Raw genomic sequence first — 13553 nt, 5'->3', positions numbered from 1 at the left:
TACCAAATCTTACCCTACGGTAAGATAGGCAGCAAACAAACAAACAAATAAAAAGATATAAACCAAATTTCCATGAATATATATAAATATTTGCACATTTTTGCTCTAATCTGAGTTCTGCTTTGGCCTTTCTTTGAATAATGCAAATGGAGTCAGCCTAGCATGTGCTATACAAATCTAATGCCTGCTTAGAATATTTGTTTCTTCAGACAACCTTTAGATTGTGACAAAATATAATAGATTCCAAGTTTGTAACTTGGCATCAGCTTATGAAATATCTGAATTGGCAGTGGTAAATTCCTGGCTGAAACTGAGCAAATCATTCTGTTTATTACTATTGAGGAGACAGCATCCCTTCTGGTACTGGGAACAATCATGCTTATCTCCAAAATGAAGATGGTGTTAGAAAAGGAAAATGAGACATTGTGGTCTAAATTTCAATTATGTAATGAAAGTGAAAAGTTATTTTCTTTTCCTCCACTATATGAGGTTTCTATGGAAGATTCCATAGCATAATAGGATGTTCATAAAGTGCTAATGTGTTTTTAATTGTGATGGGTGCAACAGTTAATTAATATTGCAGCTTTGTACTGATGGAGAAATATCATTGAGTTCTTCCATAATGGATCTGACTGGCATAAAATTCATGTTATCACATTTACAAGAAGGGCTAGAGGGCATTGATGGCAATTGTTTTCTTACCAACTGCTTCCATTTACTTGTTGCTTTTTTATACAATACCAATAAATCCACTAAACTTTTGGCAGTCGTGTCATGTTTTCCTTAATTAATTTGGTTAATCATAATTATTATTGTTGCTGCTGATGTGTACAATAATTTATTACAAAGCATGCAAAAAGGGCAGAAAAATGTGTTGTTTATTGTCTTGTGCTCCCTCCTGGGATGAAAAGGGAAAATGAAAGAAATGTAACCCCAAAATGGAGAATTTATCAGTTACCAGATGTTGTGGACTTTACTTTCAATTTCAAATCACTCTAGCCAGTACAGATAGTATTCAACTTATGACCACAGCTGAGCCCAACATTTATGTTGTTAGGTGAAAAATTTAAGTGAGTTTTGCCCGATTGTACAACTTTTCTCGCCACAGTTGTTAAGTGAATCACTGCAATTCTTAAATTAGTTACATGGTTGTTAAGTGAATCTGGCTTCCCCATTGATTTTGCTTGTCAGAAGGTCTCAAAAGAGGATCACATGACTCCAAGACACTGCAACCATCATAAAATGTGAATTAGTTGTCAAGCATCTGAATGTAAATTATGTGACCATGAGGATGCTGCAACAGTCATAAGAGTGAAAAATGGACATAAGTCACTTTTTTCAGAGCTGTTGTAACTTCAAATGGTTACTAAAATAATTGTTATAAGTCGAGGACTACCTGTATAGTGAATGGAAAGTAGTTCTAGAAGTTGTGCAGTGTCACTGGCTTGATAACCCTACATACCATCTTTCCCCAAAAATAAGACCGGGTGTTCTATTAATTTTTGCTCCAAAAGACGCATTAGTGCTTATTTTCCAATTAGGGCTTATATTCAGGGAAATACAGTACTAAATATGTCCATCTGGCTGACAATCTTACCTGGGGCTTAATTTTGGGATAGGTCTTATGTTACAAGCATCCTGAAAAATCATGCTAGGGCTTATTTTCTGGTTGGGTCTTATTTTCGAGAAAACACAGTGCTACCAATACATTTGCTGACCATAAGAGTGTATTTCGATAATGGATAATACTATAGTATAATTTGTAATTAATTAATGAGGGTATTAGAGAATCAGCTATTGAATTGGACATCTTTCAATTTAAATTCTGTAAAACAAATAAAAATGGACCAGCAGCAGAAGTAGTGGTGGCGGTGGTTGGGGGGAGGGGATGGTTTTGCACGCAACCTAGATCAATGTATGCGCAAATCAGGGTTTGCATGCTCACCTGCTGTTTGCGTAGCCCAATTCCCAATGGGCTGTGGACCAATACCGGTTTATAGCCCAGGACTTGGGGATCCCTTACATAGAGAACATCTATCCTTTTCTGTGGTCAAATCCCTTTCTGTATTAAGGATACTGGATTTCTGTAAGGATATAGGGTCAGTTACAATGAATGACCCCCTTCTGGAAGAATTCCAAAGGCATTTGGAAATTCCCCCCACAATTTGGTAGGAAGATCTATTACATTCCTGGTCACGCTCTAGAATTCAGAGGTGGTGAGAGTGTGCAGGACAAGATTGCTCTTGTGAGGTCTCTTCCTAATCACTACTCCCAAGCAACTGCCTGATTCTTTAAAGTAATTAAGCAATAGAAAGAACATCTAAAATGACAATGGAGGAAGTGTAGATTCCTATTGTGGCCCTGTCCTCTGTAACAGCTTCCTACCAGAGAAACAGATGACACAGTCTCCTGAAGAAAGTTCTTTGGAAAGCCTTAAGAGATGACTCTGTCTCTGGTCTGTGGCTAATGTGTTTATGGAGCCCTATCTTGGTTTATTGTTACATTTATGGCCGATTTTAATCTGAACCTTTTTGATGTTTTGTGTCAATCTGGTCTACAAGTAGACCAGATTGAGAAACAGACACCTTGTAGTCTTAAAAATACTTTTATTAACATGATTATAGTAACATAATTTTGCAAGTCTGAGTGTACTTTCTCTCCTTCCTCCTTTATTTTCACGTGAGTTAAGGGGGAACCTGCCTTAGACATTCTCATAAATCTCTGCCTTCCTATAGCTACAACTATCTGTTTATCTATTCACTGCCTTGGTAAAGATCTTTCCTCTCTCTGTCAAGGACATCCTCTATAGGCTGTATAGCTGGCCAGAGTCTTGTATAGTGAATGTATAAATCTTGGGAAGGGAACATTTTGGTAGCACTAAAGCACATCTAGGTTTTTTTGGGGGGGGGATATGATAATTACCATGAGCTAATTATGCAGGATATAGGAGTCCAAGGATCTTTTTTTTCTGGGATTTTTTTGGTTGAGCCCAGGGTACCCAATTTTCATCATTTCTATCTCAGCATAAGGGAGATTCATGACAATGTTTCCATTGTGGTTAGAAAAGATTCTCATGTTTAGAAGAAAGCAGAGAAAGCATGCAGAGCAAGGCTTCTGCAAGTCTTCCCAATTTTCACCAGCAGTTGTTATAGGAGACATCTATATCAGAATATGTGTATATACACTGTCTCTGCATAAATTTGGGCAGGTATATATGTGTTTGCTCTGCATATGTGTTTCTGCTGTCATCTCACATTACATCATTGTGCTTTTGTCTGCATGTTTCTACAGAGAAGTACAGGGTGCACTGTACAGCCAGTTTGCTCTAGTGCAGGGGTCCCCAATCCCTGGTCCACATACCAGCACTGGTCTGTGACATGTCAGCAACCAGTCTGCACAAACAAGTGAAGCCTATCCGCTGGATGAAGGCAGCATGCAAAACCACACCCCCTCCAGTCAGCGGAAAACCTTTTCTCCATGGAACTGGTCCCAGGTGCCCAAAAGGTTGGGGACTGCTGGTCTAGTGGTTAAGGCACCAGACTAGAAATAAGAGACCACAAGTTCTAATTCCTCCCTAACTATGAAAGTTACTTTGGGCCCTCACCCTCTCTCAGCCCGACTCACCTAATAGAGTGGCTGTTGTGGGGAAAATTGGAAGAGGAAGATGTGTTGGATATGTTCACCACCTTGAGTTATTTGTAAAATAATAAAGGTGGGATACAAATAATATGGGATTATATGTCTGAGAATAAGAGAAAAGGGAGGCTTAGGATGGAGCAGTCAGCAACATTCTCAGTTGCTGCCAACAGAAAGTTGGAACAGAGGGATGTATAAGGTCTCAGAATTCACTCTATTTGCAGGACAACTTGAAGGTTCTAAGTGTCTTTAAGGCCTCAGGTAGCCCGACCTACTATCGAAATATATATAAATACTGTGATCCAGAAAATCTATATTTTATGAATTCCCAGATTATTGCCCCCTTTAAGCATTCTGTTTTAACTCTTTACAGTTCCTTAGTTTAAACCAGACTGGACAATCAGCCAAGTGGATGCTTCACACACTTAAATAACCATCACTAAAAAACAGATCATATGGCCATTTCCAACCTGCCAAACTTCCAACCTACAAAACTAGATCATATGGCCATTTCTAACCTCCTTCTCTGCTTATTTATCTGTATATTCAGATAGTGAAGGAACATTTTGGTATATTTATAAGGGGATTCTAATATTGTATAACATTTATAATACATCTGTAACAAGGTTGAATACAAAATAAATGTACCTAAAATGTGTTAGGTACACACATCTCATTGTTCCTCTCATCACTCTTCCATTTAAAATGTTATCCTCCAAGGAATAGTCTGAAATAATTGGGAGGCAGGTCCTTGATTGTCAGACTGACATACTGCACGTGCACTTCAAGATTTAATTTAAAAAACAGCATAATCCAGTCTGCTTTCTCTTTCTTGGACTTTCATATTTGGGCTGGAAAAAATCTGAATGCTTTTTTTTTCTTTTTTCTTTTTTTGCTGCTGTCTGATAGTCATCTAGATTTCTATTGCTCCCCCCCTTTTTTGCTGTTTTTAATCAGACGTATAGAAAACATCTCAGAATTTAAGGGCAGCATTAAAATCTAAGCCTTCTGAGTAATACTTGTCAATCTTTCCATTATATCAATAGGGAGCCAATCTGTAATCAGAGAATGAACACATATTACCAGTGTGAGATGGAACATCTGGGGTAGCACTGTCTTTGCATCAAAGCTACCCCCTATGGTCAATAAAAATCATGTTTTTCATACATTGATAAATTCCAAATACTTGACATATAATTTGATATCTCATTGTATTTTATTTTCTGCTTACATATCAAAAAAATTACAAAAGAACATGAACACTTTGAATTCTGTATCTCTTTCCAACACATGTTTACAGATTAAGGAATCTTGAACCAAAACAGGGGAATAATAGGACAAGCTTATATTTGAAGATGGAGCAAAACGGTTATTGTAGTCAGGTTATTATTGATCTGGCTATAGCTTGTTACTATTTCTAACCTTTGCAGGTAAGTAGACCCATCAGGATGGTACCCACTGTCTTTAGAACAGTAGCCAAAGGAGGCATCTATAGACTAAATAGAATGTATGCGTACATCATGACTCTTTGGGGGTTTTTTTTAAATGTGCTAGAATCTAGCAAAGTGTTGCCAATTTCTCCTTTTGATTGCCCTTCCAGGTGTGGTTGTAAGGGAAAGATCCTTTTTTTTCCTCTCCTTTTATCTCTTTTCTCCAGGAAAGCAGATAAAACTGAATTGTTTTGTATCACTTTTTATCCTTAAATCTGTTGCTGGAGAAAAGATACCAAGAAAATGTGGTTTTATGACTACGTAGTTGAAGCATTTAATGCTTCATCTGCATTGGTCTTATGTACTTGGTTTTTTATTTTAATTGAAATATTCTAAACTGCCCAAAATGTGTTTAGTGTATAGAAGTCTGTAAGTACAGAAACACAAAAATACTTAAATAAATAAATAAATAAATCTCTAAGCATCCTGTCTTCTTTGGTAACATAATGTGATATACAGATACTCTAAGTACATCTGTGAAACTTGAAAGGCATCCTTTACTGTATTAGTCTCATGATAAGAGATGAAATATCCTTTAAGATTCTTAACCAATGAATTGGTAATATGGTGTCTGCTGCACTCTCATCATATGCTTGTATCAACAAATTACAGATGATCCAGTGCACACACTGTATATTTCTACTTGCTTTCTAATCAGCCTATATTCTCCAGAATTATTACTTTATTCTAGTTATTTTATTTTTTCTTATTCTTATCCTACATGTTTATTTCTATCCTTCTTGAACCCTGTCTTTCTATTTCTAATCCTTTGTTCTTGGTTACCTAATATTATTTTATTAAGCCTATTTGTTCAGTCCATACATACCCATATACTTGTACTGATAGTCCTTACAACCATTCGTTTAGTGACCATTCGAAGTTACAACAACACTGAAAAGAGTGACTTAGGACCAGTTCTCACACTTAACAACCTTTGCAGCATCCCCTGGCCACATGATCAAAATCCCGGTGCTTAGTAACTGGCATGTATTTATGACAGTTGTCCTGCCTCAGGGTTATGTCATCACCATTTGTAACTTTCCCAGCCAGCTTCTGAGAAGCAAAGTCAATGGGGAAAGCCAGAGTTGCTTAACAACCACATGATTCATTTAACAATTGCAGTGATTCACCTAACAGTTGTGGCAATAAAGGTGAAATGAGGCAAAGCTCTCTTAACAGCTGCCTTGCTTAGCAATGGAAATTGTGGGCTCAGCCGTGGTTGTGTGCCAAGGACTACCTGTATTATATATTTTATTCTTTTCCTATACACTTACTGTATATCTGTGGCTTATGTGGATGGGACGGAAATGATTTGTTTCCCTCCCTACCCAAGTCTCAGAGGCTTTCAGCCACCTTATCTATCTTTGGTTCCCTCTTTTTTGACCTTTTATGTTTCTGCAGAGTCACTTAACCATCACCGGCATTGCAAAGTTGCTGCCGTTGCATGATTTGTGTTTCTAGCTGTTACTGGGATTATTCTACTGTTGTATTTATTTCCTACTTATGGGTGGAGGATATCAGCTTCTGGGCTGTTTCTGTCCCTTTTACTTCCTGTAGTTCATGTACTGCCCTGACTTTTGTTGGATTGGTATAGCTGACTTCACTGGCTTAGCTAGGCTGTCTCTGCTGGCTTGGCCAGATTGGCTTCTTCACTGTGGCTGTCCCTGAGAGAAGGAAAGAGGTGTGGCTGGTATTTCCCTGGGCTTTTTCACCTCTTCCCCATTCAGCCACTGTGTTTCATTTAGCCTTTCTGTCCCTTGTGCCTCCACACTGCTCCTGCAACCTCCTCAAGCCATTGTCAAATCTGCTCTTTCTACTAGTTCATATCTTCTCTTCTTCTCCTGTACTTTACTATGCTAAATTCTGCTGTACACTGCCATTTTATGGATGGCTGTGCCTGCTACTACACTCCACATGGAAAGATGAGATAGCTTTAAAGTAGACAACATTGTTTCCCCATTGTTCCATATTTCCTCTTCCATATCTCCCCCTTTGTGTGGTCAAGGTATACAATCGGATAATTCATGGGTGATGCTACTTTTATCTTTTTACCACTGCGACAATAAAAGTCAGCCAGAAAGTTTTTTTTTCCCGCTTGATGTTCCATACTAAATCTAAATAACTGTAAGGTTAAATACTATATGGGGATCCTGAAATTAGTATTACTCTGGAGCCACGTGAATGGCTCGTCTGCTATCAATCCTAGTAAATATACTGATTCTGGAAAACATATCCTCTACATCAGGGGTGTCAAACTTGCAAAGTCATGTGATATGTCGCAACGTATCGTGACTTTTTCTCCATTGCCGGCAATGGGGTGGGCGCGGTTTTGGCATGACGCATCCAGCCCGTGGGCTGGCAATTTGATACCCCTGCTCTAGATTCATGTTATATGAAGTTTGGTAAAACCTTGTTTTGTTCTAAAGGTACAGGTGACTGTGATCATTCTATCCTTGTAAATTCATTCCAATAATGATCAAATTAAAATATGTTTAACTTTATATGCACCAGATACCTATAGATCACAACATTTGATTATATTCAATGATTAGTAATAGATTGTGTTTTTGTTTGTAACAGGTAAATCTAGATTTATTAAGGAATACCACACCGGTTTAGCCTCCTCATCTAGCAGGCAAGGAGGATTGAGGGATTCATATCTAAAACATCAATCTTGGTGAGTAATTTATCATATTTCAGTGGTACGCTGTGAGATATATTTGAATTCCAGATGAGCACTTCATGAGATTACATAATTTTCAATCAAATAATCTGGATTTAATTTAAAGCAAGAGGTTTGTTTTATGATTTTTTTTCTTCACATTCTAGTGAAGAAAGCAACCTTAAATTCCTCGTGTTGGTACTGGAAAATGAAGCTTGAAAGATTAATTTAAAGCAACAAATATACAGAAATATCATGAAATGAATTCCATTCTTTAAGTCAATGAAAACAGTTAATACAAATAAAATGACCTGGCAGAAAATCCATTATTATGTTGGGAAGTCTCTTTTAATAATTGTATACTTCTTGCCTTTCTTGTTTTCTACATTTTATGCTTATACAATTTAATTGATCTTTGCATGCTGGCTGGGGAATTCTGGGAGCTGAAGTCTATAATCTTAAAGCTTCCAGTTTGGAAAAGTGTACTACAGGATGAAGGCCTTCTATCATGCTGGTCCAGTGCAGGTTGATAGATAGATGCTTTTCAACTTCTCAGTCTAAAGCTGAGAGAGGATGACCAATCCAAAGTCATCCATCAAGACTCTAAGTCTAAGAAGTATAATCACATTCTCCCAACTACCAGTCCAGCACCTTAACCAATATACCAAATTGGCTCAGAGAGACAGAGCTATAAATCATTTCTAATTTCTGGGAGAATGGTTGACCTCCAGGCAATGCCCTTTATTGTTTATGACTCAGACACAGTCTAATAACAAATTGATTCAAGCTCTAATTATTTTTCTCAGACATTTATTATCTGCATCTTATTATTCTGTTCTCATAAGTTTAGGACTACATTGTTTAGCTTTCAAACCATGTGGAGCCTATAACACCCAGTGATCAAGAATAGAAATGACACTTCAGAAGTGTTTATAGAAAATATCCATGTCCAGCTCATATGTATATAACTGTTAGATTTCAGGACTATTTAGAAGCAATACCTAATTCCAAATTAGGCTTTACCTTGTAATGCTATGCTCTCAAGTACTTTGACTCCCTAACTCTAACCCTCACTGCTACTGCAGACTTGGGTATTACTCTGAGAAATTTACATCCAGGTATGGGATTATAATCAGTGGTGGGATTCAAGCAGTTTGCACCACTTCAGCAGAACCGTTAGCTTTTCTTTTCTTTTTTTTGTTACCCAGACCCAGAATGGACTTCTGGAAGCAGTATCCACACAGAGAATCGGTTGTTCACATATTTGAATCCCACCACTGATTATTATGTTGAAATTCATTGTTGGAATGTATTTTTATGCAACAACTACAGTTGTATTTAGCCAGTAAATGACAGTGTTTACAAGTCTGAATCTATGGTATGGTTTACTCTATGCTCTTTTGTTCCAAGTAGAATTTCCTGTTTCTTGTTACAGTTATATAGTTGAGCAGTAAAACACATGGTGACTGTACTGTTTGCTTGCTCTGGTGTGGTGCTTTATGTAAATGGAATTTTTGACACAGAGTCATAAGAAAATGTCCTTAAATTTAGCAATTATTTTCACAATAATGAGCTGTCTATTTAAAAGATTGCATGCACCAAGCTGGAGCAAGGAGCTTATTTGATTCTGCCCGGACCCAACAAAAATTCCTAAATCCTTCCAAATTATAAATAAACCTGCTGAGTCATTTGTTAACTACAAAGAATTAGCTAACAAAAGACAGCATTATTCTCAGTCAGTAAAGTAAATAATGCTCTCAGATGGCTCCTTCATTTGTTGGGCATCCACTTGCATTAGCATCTGCTTGATAACTTTAAAAAAATATAAAGGTTCTCTCATGCAGGATAAGAAAAGGAAGAACAATATAAGCAGTTAGAAATAATTGTATTAATGTTATCAGTGTTGTTGGAAAGGAAGATTAAAGCAAAAAGGGAAAATATAGTGTTTTAACCATAAGAAGAAGAAAGAAGAAAGGCTGGAAGATAATATGACCTCTCCTTTCCTCTGTATTTTGCAGGTCAAAGTAGTTATGCAGAATTTCTAAGCCATCAAAAATCAAAAAAAGCAGAAAGAGCCCTCTTGAGAGCCAGGAAATAAAACAGAATATAGAATTTGGTTTATAGGTATCAGATCTGCCAAGAAAATTTATGTTTCAAGACACTTTGTATGTCAATATTTCCTTGAATATGCACTGAAAGACTGATTGATAAGGATTTAGCCAGGATTTTATTACTGTTTTGGTACAGCTGTACTAGAAATGCTCTCATAAGAAAAGCATCTTACCTTCCTGGATGGGAATCTGATGTTTATTAAATAGATCAAACAAAGGAAATGCTAATCTGTACGTGAGTGTTTGACGCAAGTCAAACTCACTCAAGTCCTATCTACCTATTCTCTGTAATTTAAAACAAATCCCATAGGGATAATTCCATTTAGCAAGCAAGTTCCATAAGACAAAACTGTTGCACTGGAGTGAAGATACAATGCAGATATCTGGCAGAAGATGACTATTTTATTAAAAATAAAATAAAAGAGGGCGTCTTTAGTATTTAGTCATGAAACTAAATACTACATGGGGTTGCTGAAAGGTTGGACTAGGAATCATTTATGATGCTTCGAAAAACCATTTATAGCAACTTGGAAAGATGGGATATAACAGGTAATCCTCAATTTACAACTACAATTGGGCCCATAATCTTGATTGCTAAACAATATAGTCATTAAGCAAGATGTCATGTGAACACTTTGTTTAGTGACTGCAATCACAGCACTTCTGGCTGACATTGTTAAATGAGAATTGTGGGACATTAAGAGGAACAGAGTCCCAGATAAAGCACAGGGGAGTGCCTTGGAGGGATGTGGGAGGCTTGACTGGCTATGTACTAGTTGTGGATTTGTGCACTGTGTTGCAAAACCACAGCCACTCCTTGTAGCTTCAGCTGCTCCAGTCAGTCCAACAGTGTAGTGCAAAGCTGCCCCTCCAGGAAAGTCTCAGCCACCCACCTAGCCCAACAGCAATTATGCAGGGATGATGCAATTCCACCCACCTGCTTATGTCTCCCCTAATCAATGCCCTTTTAGCCACCCTGCACAACACCTACCACTGCTCTCAGGCCTCTAATTGAGCCCTAGTGCCAACATTGCCACTGAGAAGTGCCCCCTTAAGCCTTACATCACAGCCAGACATGCCACCATCATCTGCAAAGATCCAAATGCTCCCACTGCACTCCACTGACCTCTACCACTTTTCTCCCGTTGCTGGCAGGCACACCCAACCTATGTGAGGAAGCTGCTGACTGTGCTAGATCGTCTTCCTGAGGCTTTAGAAGCCTCACTCCCAACTGGCACAATTTGGGGAATGAAGCTTCTGAAGCATGGCATGATTTGCAGAAGGAGTGGGGTGAACAACTTGGAGAGTGACATAAGGCAGTCTCAGAAAGATAGCCTGGAGTGGCCAGCTGCTGCCTCACATAAACCAGGCATGCCTCTCAGCAGCAGGGAAAAATGGTGACAGTCAGGAGGGCATGGCAGAGGCTGTGAAGCACAGGATGGTGGGTTCAATTGAGGCTTTGCAGCGCCAGCATAGCTGGCCATGGTATGGGGCTTAAGGTGGCATTTCTCAATGGCAGAGCAGCACTGGGGTTGTAGTGAAAGACTGGGGCCATTGGCAATGGTTGTAAATTCAGGCATGGGTTATAAATTCAGTTTTCACTGCTGGGTTTGTAATTTCAAACAGTCTCTTAACAAATTGCTATAAGTCAAGGTCTACCTGTATGTGTAACAAGTAGGTATTCCTAAGACCAGAATAATGCTTGGTTTCACTGGCATTGTCAAAATCATCCAACCAAAAAACAAAGAGGTATTTACTATAAATGACCAACCATCAGCTGCATTACGTAAATGGATTAGAAGGCATAGGAGATTGTGGCCTTCATTTGATAATGTTACTGCTTAAATCGGTGTAGTTTAGAACATAAATCCCATAGCATCTTGCTACTTAGCGTCTGCATCTAATAAGAATTGAAGTCCAAAACATCTGAAGAGGAGCAGGCTTTCTTTCATGGCTATGTATGAATAATAACTTACCAGATTTAATTCATTTGCAGATAGCCATATAGCCTCCGTTTGTGGATAAAAATGAATTAAAAGCAAGAAATAAGAACCTTATGGACAGCTGGTTTAGTATCAGATGGACATTTAAAAGAAAATAGAAGTGAAAATAATAATCCTTTTAAATATGTGCCTTTCACCTGACTTGTCAGAAGATACTTGATAAAAAGTGACTGATAGTAACTTTACTGATGTATCAAGCATGACATGTGGCACAAGAAATACAAAGACAGAAATGATGAGAAATGTGCAGACAGATGCTTTTGGCAGCAACGTTTTTAGAATAGCATTTCATTTTTGACAAGCCTGTATCTCTTTTTAACGAATGGCAATATTTGTGTCCATAACTTCCTGATTTGCATCCTTAATTCAGGGCTTTGGAGGGGGGTTGAATATCCAGAGTACTAAATAAATAGCTAACCTGCCTTTACAGGTAGTCCTTTGCTTATGGGCGCAATTGGGACCAGAATTTCCATTGTTAAGTACTCGTTAAAAGAGGCACCCCTGATTTTATTACCTTTTTTTGCTGTGATTGTTAAGTGAGTCATGTTGGTCTTTAAGTGAATTCAGTTTCCCCCATTGATTTTGCTTGGCGAAAGCCTCCTGGGAAGTTTGCAAATGGTGATCTTGTGACCCTGGGATGCTACAACTGTTATAAATGCAGGCCAGTTGCCAAGCACCCAATTTTTTATCATGTGACAGTGGATGCATGCAACAATTGTAAGTGTGAGGAACTAGTCGTAATTCACTTTATTCAGTGCCGTCATAATTCAATCAGTCATTAAAAATGGTCATAAATGATTTTGTCATTTCCTTAATATATTTAATCATATATATAGTTTCTTTGATGTGGGCTTTTTGAAAAAAATAACCTTCCTAATAACTATTTGAAACATACATGCATGCTTTATAAAAAAAATATATCTATTTATCTTTACAAAAAATCATCCATTATAGGCATCTCATTTTGTTGCAACTTTCCCAAATCAATTTTTGTAGTAATTTTGAGATTAATTGAAGCTTTGATATTTTTGTTGTTGCCTGTCTGTGACCCATCAAAATCTGTTTTGGCAGATTCCCTTATGTCATACCCATTAAATTTTGTAGCAGATTTTTTTTTACATCTGTACTCCTTGCAAACATTTAGGGGATTCCAAACATGTAGTAATTGTGCCAAAAATGCCAGTTTATATCTCCACCACTGCAATTAAAGTACTGTGTGGCTTATATACTAAGACAGAAATGTTAACACTGTGAAGCTCACTAAAACTACTAGTGGCTTCACACCATGATCTTAATTGGGCAGCATTTCTGCTGCCTTCTGTGTAAAATAATACACCCTCACTCTACATGACATACTAGTTTTAAGGCATTGTTTAAGATGTAGTAGCATTTTTTAAGAATCTTCATTGTAGAGAAAGTATCTATACATTGCATTTTAATGTTGAACATAAAGAGGCTCATAGCGACAATTCTGAAGTAAAACAGTTTGGGTTCCATTTCCAAATATATTAGTATTTATTTATTAAATGTACATAAAACCTATCTCCCAGTAAGAACATTGTACCACTAGAGATAGGTTTTTCTGTTTGAAGAAATGGCATATAGTAGTTCAAGGGACCCTCCACTTTAAGGCATGATGAGAAATGTCATT

General features: G+C 37.6%; 1 protein-coding gene across 2 annotated transcripts in view; it reads left to right on the top strand.

Moving 5' to 3' along the window:
* Positions 1-13553, top strand: part of RALY (RALY heterogeneous nuclear ribonucleoprotein) — a 309368-nt gene that overhangs the window by 107665 nt on the left and 188150 nt on the right. For both annotated transcript variants that reach the window (XM_081324300.1, XM_081324301.1), the window contains one exon: positions 7707-7803. The gene's annotated coding sequence lies outside the window, so the exon portion shown is untranslated. The remainder of the gene's footprint in view (positions 1-7706; positions 7804-13553) is intronic.

Source organism: Vipera berus (assembly GCF_964194415.1).
Source record: "Vipera berus genome assembly, chromosome: 3".
Classification (NCBI taxonomy): domain Eukaryota; kingdom Metazoa; phylum Chordata; class Lepidosauria; order Squamata; family Viperidae; genus Vipera; species Vipera berus.
The sequence above is the reverse complement of the archived record's forward strand: the minus strand, read 5'-3'. Positions and strand labels throughout refer to the sequence as shown.